Below are 13017 nucleotides of genomic sequence, written 5' to 3'. Positions count from 1 at the left end.
ATGACTGGAGCACTGTCATGGATGGGTATAAACTGTTCAGGAAGGACAGGCAGGGAAGAAAAGGTGGAGGGAGTTGCACTGTATGTAAGAGAGCGGTATGATTGCTCAAAGCTCCAGTATGAAACTGGAGAAAAGCCTGTTGAGAGTCTTTAGGTTAAGTTTAGAGGTGAGAGCAACCAGTGTGATGTCATGGTGGGTGTCTGCTATCGACCACCAGACCAGAAGGATGAGGTAGATGAAGCTTTCTTTGGACAACTAACGGAAGTTTCCAGATCACAGGCCCTGGTTCTCATGGGGGATTTAAATCACCATGACACCTGCTGGGAGAGCAATACAGCAGTGCACAGACAATCCAGGAAGTTTTTGGAGAGTGCTGGGGGCAACTTCCTGGTGCAAGTGCTGGAGGAACCAACTAAGAGCCATGCTCCTCTTGACCTGCTGCTCACAAACAGGGAAGAATTGGTAGGTGAAGTAGAAGTGGATGGCAACCTGGGCAGCAGTGACCATGAGATGGTCGAGTTCAGGATCCTGACACAGGGAAGAAAGGAGAGCAGCAGAATATGGACCCTGGGCTTCAGAAAAGCAGACTTTGACTCCCTCAGGGAACTGATGGGCAGGATCCCCTGGGAGAATAACATGATGGGGAAAGGAGTCCAGGAGAGCTGGCTGTATTTTAGAGAAGCCTTACTGAGGGTACCGAAACAAACCATCCTGATGTACAGAAAGAATAGCAAATGTGGCAAGCGACCAGCTTGGCTTAAAAGAGAAATCTTCAGTGAGCTGAAGCACAAAAAGGAAGTTTACAAGAAGAGGAAACTTGGACAGATGACTAGGGAGGAGTATACAAATACTGCTCAAGGATGCAGGGGTAGTTATCAACGGCTCAGTGTCTAGTTGGCAGCTGGTATCAGGCAGAGTGCCCCAGGGGTCGGTCCTGGGGCTGGTTTTCTTCAATATCTTCATTAATGATCTGGATGATAGGATGGATTGCACCCTCAGCAAGTTCACAGGTGACACTAAGCTGGGGTGAGAAGTAGATACGCTGGAGGGTAGGGATAGGGTCCAGAGTGACCTAGACAAATTGGAGGATTGGGCCAAAAGAAATCTGATGAGGTTCAACAAGGACAAGTGCAGAGTCCTGCACTTAGGACAGAAGAATCCCATGCACCACTACACGCTGCCGATTGACTGGCTAAGCAGCAGTTCTGCAGAAAAGGACCTGGGGATTACAGTGGATGAGAAGCTGGATATGAGTCAGTAGTGTGCCCTTTGCCAAGAAGGCTAACAGCATTTTGGGCTGCATTATTAGGAGCATTGCCAGCAGATCAAGGGAAGTGATTATTCCCCTCTATTTGGCACTGGTGAGGCCACTTCTGGAGTATTGCATCCAGTTTCCCCCCTCCCCCACCCAGAAAGGATGTGGACAAATTGGAGAGAGTCCAGAGGAGGGCAACGAAAATAGTTAGGGGACTGGGGCACATGACTTACGAGGAGAGGCTGAGGGAACTGGGCTTATTTAGTCTGCAGAAGAGAAGAGTGAGGGCAGATTTGATAGCAGCCTTCAACTACCTGAAGGGGGGTTCCAAAGAGGATGGAGCTAGGGTGTTCTCAGTGGTGGCAGATGACAGAACAAGGAGCAATGGTCTCAAGTTGCATTTGGGAGGTCTAGGTTGGATATTAGGATACACTATTTCACTAGGAGGATGGTGAAGCACTGGAATGGGTTACCTAGGGAGGTGGTGGAATCTCCATCCTTAGAGGTTTTTAAGACCCAGCTTGGGATGATTTGGTTGGGGTTGGTCCTGCTTTGAGCAGGCGGTTGGACTAGATGACCTCCTGAGGTCTCTTCCAACCCTAATCTTCTATGATTCCATGGTTCTATGAAAAAGTATTTCCTTTTATCAGTTTTTAATTTGCCATTTTTCAGTTTCACCGACTGTCTCCACTTGTTCTTGTGTTATGAGAAATAGGTACAGAAGTTCCCAATCTACCTTCTCTATACCATTCAGTTTTTTATATACTTTCATCATGTCCCCTCTTATGTCTCCTTTCTAAGGTAAACAACCCCAGTCTCCTCAACCTCTCTTCATATGAGTTTTCTCCATGCCCCTAATTCTCCTTTTCCTTCTCTGAACCCCCTCAATTTCTGCAATATTTCTTTTTGAGATGGGATGCAGTACTGGCCACACAATTGATATTATGGCATTATAACTTTTTCTATACTATCGTCCATCCTGTTCCTTATACAATTTAACTTCTCATTTGCTTTTTTTTTACTGTAGTTGTGCACTGAGCACAATAATGTGCTAGTCCCTTAACTCAGTTGATTCAGTTAATTTAGAACCCTATAAGGTGTATAAACAGTAGTACTTTTCCTTCCTTTGTGTATCAGTGTGGACACGGTATGGTCACAGTGATTTGAGAGTAGGAACTTGAGCATAAATAACTCAAGTTAATGCTACAGTGAAGAGAAACCCTAAGTAGGTAAAATTTACACCTTTAACCACATAGCTATAGAGGTTTTTAAGTGCAGCCCAGGTCTTGACTGTCTTTTCCTGGACTGATAATGTGCCACGCATAGAAAGAATTCACAATTACTTTCCTTATGTACCCTCAGATAACCCACTTAGAAATATATTTCACCCTCTGCATGCTTCATGTGCTCAGAATTTCCCCTGAACACACACAATCAATAACTCCCACTTATACCAATATTTCTTGCTATGTGCTTGCTCCCCCGACTTCTGAGTGGAATGCACAATCAAATCAACTTTATTTTGTGTAGCTCCTTTCATTTAAACAAAAGTAATCCCCAAATGTTGTGTGTTGTGTCTAAATATAATGGGTTTGTCATTCACATGTGAACAAAGCAGTTGTAAAATGCTTCCAAATCCAAGTGGTAGCATGAACAGAAGGACTAGTATAAATATGGTGACCTTCTCGGGACACTGCACAAGCCATCTGTTTGATAGGGTGTGAGGAGAGCGCTGAGGATATGCTTCACATAATGCTGAGGGATGGAAAGGTTTCTGTAGTTATCTGGCTGGCTGAGTTCCTGCTGAAATAACTACTTTGCTGCTGGCACTTTAACATCCTTAACACCACAATAGGTTGCCTAAAGCCTTGGTATGATGGGGAGTAAGCCTCACACTGGTACTGAGAGGGTTAACAGTAACTTGAGAGCTCAGTTAACCCACCCACCAGCACCTGGAGGGGTGTTAAGTAGATCAATTAGCAGGTCCATCTGAAAAGGAGTCAGGTTTCCAAAAAAGAATGAGAAACCTCAGAGACCTGGGAGGAGGAGGTTGGGAGTTGCCGCTCTCTGAGAATAATCTGATAGAAGCCAGGAAAAGGAAGAATTGAGAAAAGCTACAGGAGGGGAACAAGCACCTTTGGTCAGCCTCAAAATAGGGGCAAGTCTGTGGTGAGACAATCCTGGGAGGTTGGTGTGCGGCTGAGGAGCAGAGGATTGGGGAAGGCTTGTTGCCATAAATATAAAGGGAAGGGTAAACACCTTTAAAATCCCTCCTGGCCAAAGGAAAAATTCTTTCATCTGTAAAGGGTTAAGAAGCTAGGATAACCTCGCTGGCACCTGACCAAAATGACCAATGAGGAGACAAGATACTTTCAAAAGCTGGGAGGAGGGAGAAAAACAAAGGGTCTGTGTCTGTCTGTGTGATGCTTTTGCCGAGGACAGAACAGGAATGGAGTTTTAGAATTTAGTAAGTAATCTAGCTAGATATGCGTTAGATTATGATTTCTTTAAATGGCTGAGAAAAGAATTGTGCTGAATAGAAAGGATATTCCTGTCTGTGTGTCTTTTTGTAACTTAAGGTTTTGCCTAGAGGGATTCTCTATGTTTTGAATCTAATTACCCTGTAAGGTATTTACCATCCTGATTTTACAGAGGTGATTCTTTTTTACTTTTTACTTCTATTAAAATCCTTCTTTTCAGAAACTGAATGCTTTTCATTGTTCTTAAGATCCAAGGGTTTGGGTCTGTGGTCACCTATGCAAATTGGTGAGGATTTTTACCAAACCTTCCCCAGGAAGTGGGGTGCAAGGTTTGGGAGGATTTTGGGGGAAAGATGTTTCCAAACAATGCTTTCCTAATAAAAATAAACCCAGATAAACGTTTGGTGGTGGCAGTGGAAGTCCAAGGGCAAAGGGTAAAATAGTTTGAACCTGGGGGAAGCTTTAACCTAAGCTGGTAAAAGTAAGCTTAGGAGGTTTTCATGCAGGTCCCCACATCTGTACCCTAGAGTTCAGAGTGGGGAAGGAACCTTGACACTTGTGAAGGACTAAAGTTCAAGCCTGGGAAGGGAGGAAGTGACTTAAGTTTGTATGTTCGGGTTTGGGATTTGTAGGAGAATTCCAGAGAATAATCCTACAAGCCACAGCCCTGAAGGAAGGGTAAAACCTGAGACTTTAGGGAGTCTGAGAGGAATGCAGTGAGCCCAGGAAGGGCTGGTGGGAAAGGTCTGCAGACAGGCTGAGATGGGAATAGCCCAGGGAACCTGAATAGGGGGCCTGAATAGACAGACCTTGCCTGTTTACTACAGGGTCCTTGAGTGGGATCCAGAGAAGAGGGGGAGACCTTGAGTTTCCCTCTTGGATGCCAGAAAGGATGTTATGAAAACCCTCGAGGCCAGGGGTAGAAGAACTAGCGAGTCAGAATTTAGGCCAAAGGCTTGGCTTGAGGGCCCGGAACTATTGTTTGTTTGGACTTCTGGCTGACTACCTCAGAAGGGGGGAGACTTGGTGTCCAGAGGGCCAAGTCACAAGATAAGGCAGACCTCTACAGCGCTGGTGCAACTGTTGCTCAGGATGGAGTGCTAGAGGAGGAGTCTGCTACACCTGCCACAAAGGCACATACAGGTGGTGACTCCACTCCTCTACGCTTGGATAGTGGTCTTTATTTTTAAATCCCATACAGTGGACAGGCCATTTTGAAAGGTGTTGCATTAGGAAGGCAGTGAGGTTGCTGCTGATCTCCTCATATGTGTAAGAGCACAGCCACCTGTACATTCTGAATGACTCGTATGTCAAACTGGGGGCATGGAAGAGAGGTTTTACTTCCCTCACTAGAGATAATATCTTTCTGTAAAACTGAAAATGTTCAAGCGCAGTAGATATTTCCACTGCCTCTTAATTGGGTAGCCTAAGAGATATAAGGATTGAAAGGACAGAATATGTTGAAAGAATATGGGGTATGACCTCTCCATTGTGCCAGTTTTATGTCAGTGTGGCTCCTTCAATAGAGTTCTAGTAGCATAAAACTGGATTCCTAGAATATCAGGGTTGGAAGGGACCTCAGGAGGTCATCTAGTCCAACCCCCTGCTCAAAACAGGACAAATCCCCAATTTTTGCCCCAGATCCCTAAATGGCCGCCTCAAGGATTGAATTCACAACCCTGGATTTAGCAGGCCAATGCTCAAACCACTGAGCTATCCCTCCCCTGTAATGAATTACGTCCAATAACTCTAATAGGCAAGGCAAGAAGAGGTGTAGGTGTACATTCTGCTTTTGCTCACATCTCTAGCTGAGGTCAATATGAGAGCAGGATTTGAGACTTCCTTACTATATTGTTTAAATCTGAAGCTTTCTAGCTCACAGGTCTGACTCAGATTTTACAGCACTCACATTAGTAAAAGAAATCAGGGTTCTATCCCCTGACCCTGCACATTTCTCAAAGGGAGAATTTCCCTTTTCTGTGGGCCAAGGCTCCCTTCCATGCAGACATTGCCAGGGGGAGAGAAGCATGAAGCTCTAAGGCCTTGTCTAAACCAGGAAGTATTTTCACAGTGAGTTTTTGTGCACAAATTGTTGTGGGTTAGTCAAGCCACCATAATTGTGTACACATGGCTCGAGGCAGCTAACTGAAGTGTGGGGTAGTGCTGCTATATTAAGGTATAATGTTGAGATATGTGACTCCAGGAATGTGCCGCAGCAAATAGATTGATCCTGGCTTTGTGCCAGCATTTAAACAGAGGTGATATCTGGGCATCATGACCCCCAAAGCAGTAGAAGGCACACAGGTAAACAGACAGGACAGTCTTTGGAATAATGCAAAGCAGTGTGGGGTGACAGTTGGAACACCAGCAAGCTAGTGAGGAGACATGCTCCCACATGAATGTTAATCTGCAATTAACTTAATCTGCTTTAAAAATGGATTACAGAATACATATTAACTGGCCAGTTAATACACTTTAAGAATTGTGCTGTGTGGATGCAGGTCATTTTAATGCTCTGAACCTGACGTAAGTGCAAAGGAACACCACTAACACCCCTATGTACATAAGGCCTTAGTTTCTGATCCTGCTGTCATTGAACTCAATGGTAAAACTCCCATTGAGGATCAGACCCTTGGAAAACAGCATGATTTCTTTTGTGACACCATTTTCAACGAGGTGGGTTAGTGTGTAGGTGAGCTTTGCATTACTGGGTTGCTTTCAGGAAGCGTTAAAGGGAAAAGAGCAAGGTTGCTCTGTGCACCATGACATGAGGGATTGCCAGGCAGCATGGAAAGAAACAGGAAGACAGGAGCATGAGACATAAGGAGGAGATAGTGAGTATAAGGATTAGGAGCCTAGGTATAAGGTAGCTGGAGAAGTAATTCCAGCACTTCTTGCAAAGGATGATATGAAAGTCATGCCCCTTTGCTGAATGGAGCACTTAGTCACTTGTTCAAAGAAGCCTGGCAGAATCAATTTTCCACAAAGAGAACCTGACATCAGATTAGACCAGCTATAAAGAAGTGTGGTAAAGCAGAGGAAATCAAATAGCATAGATCTGTGTGACAAAAGACAAATCGGTATGGGGGGTGAACTGTGGACAGCTACTAGAACAAAGGGAGCATTCAGATCTAAAACAAAACTTAAGCCTTGGAGGGAGTATGATTGCTGAAATAAGCAGATAAACAAGCAATAAAATAACCAAGGTTGATGGCAGCAAGGAGGGACAGCAGCAATGAACAGGAAAATCACTTTCTGTGCTATACGCTGCTCAAGGAAAAATTGAAAACAAGGACAAGGAAAGGAGAAAAGTTTAGGTAACTCTGCCTTTGAAAAAATATTGCTTTCCAAATGAAATGGTAATGGTAGAGAAGGCATTTAACCTGACAAGCTACAGATTTTTCCCTTGGAACGTTTGGGGTATGAATTTCACCAGTTTGCCACTGGAAAATGAGATGTTCTGCTGTTTTGTTTGCTTTGGCACAATTTATATGTAGTGCCTAAATCCTGGGAGGCAAAATACCCTGTTTACCTTCTTTAATATCCTGGGCAGATAAGCTGACAGTACCAAGCCTCCTATTGTATTGTAGGGGAAGCAGGAGCAAGGAACTCTCAGAGGTAGGGCCGGATTAAGGCGGGCCTTTGGGGGCTGCAGCCCAGGGCCCTGGCTCAAGGAGGGCCCTGCAAAAATAAATCACAGCCAGCGATCTCCAGGCTGCTAAAAGGGGCACCATAGCCCCACACCGCTCCCGAAAGTGGCTAGCTGCTGGCACGTCTCTGTGGCCCCTTGCTGGGCGGGAGGGGGAGGCAGCTGTGCGCGCTGCCCCCACCCGTAGCACCATCCCCCCAGCTCCTGGACAATGCTCCTGGAGACGTGCTAGCAGCCAGCTGCTTCCAGGAGCTGCCTGTGGGAAGCGCCTCCCGGCTAGAGCTTGCACTTCACACACCAACACCCTGCCCCAGATCAGAATCCCCTCCTGCACCCAAACTACCTCCCAGACCCCACACCCCCTTCTGCGTCCCAATCCCCTGCCCCACACCCCCTCCTGCACCAAACTCCCTCCCAGGAAAAAGACTTATGTACAGGGGCCCAACAAAATCTAATTGCCCCAGGCCCGCAGGAGCGTTAACTCGGCCCTGCTAGGAGGCATCTGTAACCAGGATAAGATCTTGATTCAAGATTACCCAGGAGTGCTGCACACGTTACTAAGTTTCCCCACCACCATCCAGCATGTCCTGGTCCTCAGGAGGAATTGGAGGACATAGAGTGCTATGAGGTTTTGCTTAGCACCACACTTTCCACAGATGGAAACTTCATAATGTTTTCTTTTTGAATAACTAACCCTGATACAGCAGAGCCCAAAGATCACTTTGAACTGCTCTGTGAGCTATTTTGGGATAGCTTCAGAGTTGTCTTAATTTTAACAAACCAGGAATGTAGAAGCTTTACGCAACTTGCCTTTTTTATTTTTTTTTTAAAGTAAATCTGGCTTTATATATGCATATAATCGCTTTCCAGCATGCTGATACTCATGGCCATCTGTTGGGTGGCACTGTGCCAACTCTCAAACAGATGTACAAGTTTCAAAGAGGAATAGGTGCCAACCAGAGTTGGACTGGCAAGAATAGCATGCAACACAGCAGTGCCCATATATACCTTTCTGCAAGACAGCACCCTTGTGAGCAGCGAAGGTCTCCTCTGCTCTTAAATTCCTTCCCATATGTCATATTCAGAGGCTGGCAGGAGTTGTTGCAGACACAATTAGATACATCCCCATTTTACCACTTGCCATCTGAGTTGCTTCTTCAGTGCATTGCTGGCCCACTTGTTGACTTCCTTCTCATTCATATCTCACAATTAAGGCTTCGATTTTGTTATGGACATTTTTACTAGAAGTCACGGGCAATTAATAAATTTGGTGTTTCATCCAAAATGGGTTCTCTGTCCCCAGAAATTAGTCTTATTGCAGCACAGGACTGGAAGTCAGGGGATCTGGGTTCTTTTCCTGTCTCTGTCCCTGGTGTGTTGTGTTACCCTGGGAGAAACATCTAAGCCAACACTTTTAAAAAGATGGGTTTATAGACTCCTATGTGATAAACGGACTCTCTAATCTTCCCCTCCTCCCACCCCCAAGGTGATGAGCATCAGCCACTCCTCTTGACTTCAGGCTCTGCATGTGCACAAAAGCCATTCTTGAAAACTTGAACCTTAATCTCGGCCTGTTTTTGTATCTGTTACAAATGAAATGAAGCTAATACCATACAACTTCACTTCAAGGGTGCTGTGAGGCTAAGTTTCTTATCAATTACAAAGTGCTCTGAGATTGTGAAGTATTATGAAGTTAGTTAAGATCTATTTTTGGAAAGATGATTGGACATAGTCAATTTTCTGTATGGAAAATGTACTAAGATAATTATTTCTGAAATTCTGTCCACCTGGAAAAACAAATCATCAGCATTCCAGTTCATCAGGAAAGCTTGCCAGGAAATCTTTAGTTTTTTCTCTTCAGGAAAGTTTCATGATCTGCTAATGTCACAATTTCATTTAGAAAGTTTCATAACACTGGTTAATCATGATCATTTACTTCACATGCAAGGTGGGTGTAAATCAGTATATTTAATACCCAAGCTTCTCGTCCTCATGCAGTTGCCTTCTGCTGGCATCTTACAGTCCCAGGGATCTCCCCAACAATTTTTATATATTTTTTGCCAAATTAGTACTGTTTGCCTGCAATTCATCAATATGCAATAACGATTAAGTCAGCTTCTGGGAGCACTAAGCCTCGTTAGGGGGAAAAGGAGGGAGAATTAATCATAAGCTGCCATAGCTAACAATGTGTCTCTGAATCTAAAATAGCACTGATGGAAATGACTAAAGAGAAATTTGCAATTATTTACTAATTGTCTCAGCCAGCAAAATAATTGTAGCAGATTAGTGCAAGTAATAGTACAATAGAGATCCTTTTTAAAAAGTATTCCTGTTGACTCTGTCAACAACTTGAAGAAAATTAACTGCAGTCTTTGCATTATAATTAAGGATGCATGTCAGAACTAGGCTACTCTCCACTGTCTTAAAATCTTTCTCAAAATGGCTTCCCTGCTGGACTCTAACTCTCCATGTATATATTCATATGGACACGCTTCCATGCCAGTGTTAGTGCAAATAAAACAGATTGTATGCACATGTAAGTGGGGGGGAATAGTCCCACTCTTGTGGGGAACTTTCCTGGCTTCTGCACTACCCCGGTGAAGTGGGTTAGCGAAAGGATCTGAGTCCTCGCTCCCACTTCCTTTTCCCAGTGGCCTCCCTGCCCTTGAGGACTCCCCTGCCATTCTCCTGTCTGGCAGAGTCCTCATAACCCCAACAAGGCTGGGCCCAGGATTCCTGGGGGGACTCAACCCCCAACGCTGCTGTGGTCACCTAGGACAGGGGCTAGGGCGTCCCCACTCCGGGGTGCTCTCTCTGCACTGGGCACTTCTCTGACCCACTGACCATTACATACAAGTTAAAGCAAATGCAAGTTATTTAATCAACTATTAATTTTAAAAAGAATAAGGAAAAATGGGAAAGGTTAAAGGAAACACATCACCCCGCTCTGTGGCAGGGAACATCACAAACAGTGTCTCTGGAATGTCAGGGCAGTTCACAGTCTGTTCCTTGTGAGTCCCAGGCCTCCTTCTCTGGCCCCGGCTGTGCTGCAGGGGTGCTGTGGGCTGGACACTCGCTCTGGTGGTGGCCTCACGCTCTCAGGCTCTAAGTAGCAGAACCCTTCTTCCCAGTGCCGCCCCCGCCCTGTCGGGGTTACGATCCAAGCCTGGCCTGCAGAGCCTCTTGGCTGAGGTCTCCCCCTGTGCTGGGCCCGCTGCCCAGGATCCCCCCTCGCTCTCCCCAGCTGCTCACCACACCCAGCTCTGGACTGCTCCAGCCCCAGCTCCACCACTCTGTCTCAGCACGGCTGCTCTGCCTCCAGCTCCCTGGGCTGCTTCTTTGGCCCCTCTGGCTCTGGTTGCTACAGCTCTGCTCCCAGCACTGACCTGCTTCCTGGGCTGCTTTTCTGGCCCCTCTGGCTCTGGTTGCTGCAGCTCTGCTCCCAGGGCAAGTCTGCTCTCTCTGGGCTGTGCCTCTGGCTTTGGGGCTGCTGCTCTGCTCCCAGGACAGGGGCTGCTCTCTTTGGATCTGGCCCAGCTCCGCTTCCCAGCTCAGCTTGGGCCCCTGCTTTCTCCTTAGCTCGGCCCCACTCTGTCTGACCCAGGCAATTCCAGCTCACACGGAGGACAGGACCTCCCTGGCCTCCTGACTCCGTGATTAGCCTGCCCGCCCTGTCATTCAGGCTGACCTGGAGCATTGGCTTCTCCCCATTGTTCCTGGGGGCTTTCAGTCTCAGGGTCCTGATTCCCCATCGACCCTTCCCCCTTTTTAGTACTGGGAGCTAGCAACTAAAACACCCCCACTGACTGTTAGTAAGGGGGCAACGGTCCCCTTACACACACACACTGATTTTATTTTTTGCATTCATGAATGAGGTAGTTACATGTGGCTTTCTGTATAAATGCAGTTTGAAAATATACATTTGTGGTGGTATTTTCAAAAGCACTCAGCACTGGCCTCACAGTGCTTCTGATGAAACTCCCATTTATTTCAGAGGGAGCAGAAAGAGGTAGACACTTTGCACTCTTGGGAAAATCCCACCTGTGAGATTTTTGCACACAGAACATTCCAACCAGGACCAAAAACAGAAGTGTCAAAATACCCTGAAGGGTTTTTTTGTGCGTTATTTGTGTCCCCAGTGAAAACGGCAAGAACTAAAATTCTTGCAAGAATGTCTTATTTGACCGTTAGCTGAATCTTGGAATATTTTTATTTTACCCATCAGGGTGTTGGGAACACTGGGGCATGGCCACTAGGTAACTCGAGGGGATGGAAGACCACAAGTGTCGATGAAGCCCCCTCGCACTAGGCCCCGGTGTCCTTGCCCTCCCCCCTCCTGCCTGGAGGCACTCGCAGCAGCTCTGTGTGCTAGGCCCCGGTGTCCTTGGCCCCCCCGCCTGGAGGCACACACAGCAGTTATGCTGAGAATCTGCAACAGTATGTTGCAGAGTCAGACTGCCTGAAACTAAGCAAGGCCAAACAGGGGAGATATGGAAGAACAATGCTGAATAAAGCAGCTTTATGTATAGTTTAACAAATGATACAGAGAATCAGGGAACTAGCTGGGAACTGGATTGGCTGGCTATATGGATACTTGGAGCAGCTTGCTATTGGATAAGTATGCTGGGAAAAAGGATGTATAAAAGCCTGTGTAACTTCCTGCTCTGTTGTGCAGGATTTGAGATTTTATTCTCCCTGTACCTTTTTGCAGCTGCAAATAAACTTTTCTGCTTCTCCACCCCGTTGTGATTATTGGGTGTAGCACACCGGGTAACGAACCACTCAAGCTGTTGTTCAGCCTCTCGGCACTGGGTGCCGGCAACAAGGGCCTGATTCCACTCTCACTGAAACAGCTGAGTCTTTGCCGTGACTATAATGGTAGGTGAATCATGGTCCAACTGCAACTGCAGATTGGTCTGAAGCAAAATCACAGATCCAAACTAATATGAAGTTGTGGGGAGGAAGTATATGGATATAGATCCAAATGTCATATCTCTGAAATAGACTGAATCAGATCACTGGCTCTCAATGCTCCTGGTCTCTGGGAAAGTTTAGTTTCCAGATTCAACCTGGGTGATTTGGTTTGGATCAAACAACAACTTGACCCCTTGTACCTTGGGTTCATAATATAAATGCTAGGAGTAAGGAGGTTTCTCTTTATTTCCTTTTTAATTCAGCAAGCATCTTTTTTTAGTTAAGAAATACACTTCAGACATGCTGAATAATTCCTGTTTGGAGTAAAAAATAAATCACCAGTGTTGATCTCATAGGAAATGCTAGGAATCAGAGCTGTGCCTTGGGTAGGGCAAATCGGGGCAACTGCTCCAGGCCCTGTGCTCTGGGGCGCCCTGTAGGCCAGTGTGATTGGCCAGCGTGGTCGGTCCCGGAAGAGACTAATCCGTCATGCCCACCCCCCCCCCAGGGACAGCCCTGCTAGTGATCATATTTGGCTCCTAAAGCTATTGCTATTCTGCAAATGTTTAAGCACATACATAAGTAGTAGATCATACAGTCTTAAAATGGATCCATTTTGTAAAATTTTACAAAATCTAGAAGACAGATATTTTTTCCTCCCTACCCAAAGCCATATTTTCAGAAACTATTATTAGAAGTATATTGATTGTACTTATAGG

The 13017-nt window shown here is 45.9% G+C and overlaps 1 long non-coding RNA gene across 2 annotated transcripts in view; it reads right to left on the bottom strand.

Annotated features, from left to right (window-relative positions):
• Nucleotides 1–10974, bottom strand: part of LOC311513060 — a 43647-nt gene extending 32673 nt beyond the window's left edge. For both annotated transcript variants that reach the window (XR_014709640.1, XR_014709641.1), the window contains exon 1: nt 10771–10974. This is a non-coding gene — a long non-coding RNA (uncharacterized lncRNA). The remainder of the gene's footprint in view (nt 1–10770) is intronic.
• Nucleotides 10975–13017: the final 2043 nt, after the last annotated feature.

The sequence above is a fragment of the Lepidochelys olivacea genome (assembly GCF_965140295.1).
Source record: "Lepidochelys olivacea isolate rLepOli2 genome assembly, chromosome: 1".
Lineage (NCBI taxonomy): Eukaryota > Metazoa > Chordata > Testudines > Cheloniidae > Lepidochelys > Lepidochelys olivacea.
The sequence above is the reverse complement of the archived record's forward strand: the minus strand, read 5'-3'. Positions and strand labels throughout refer to the sequence as shown.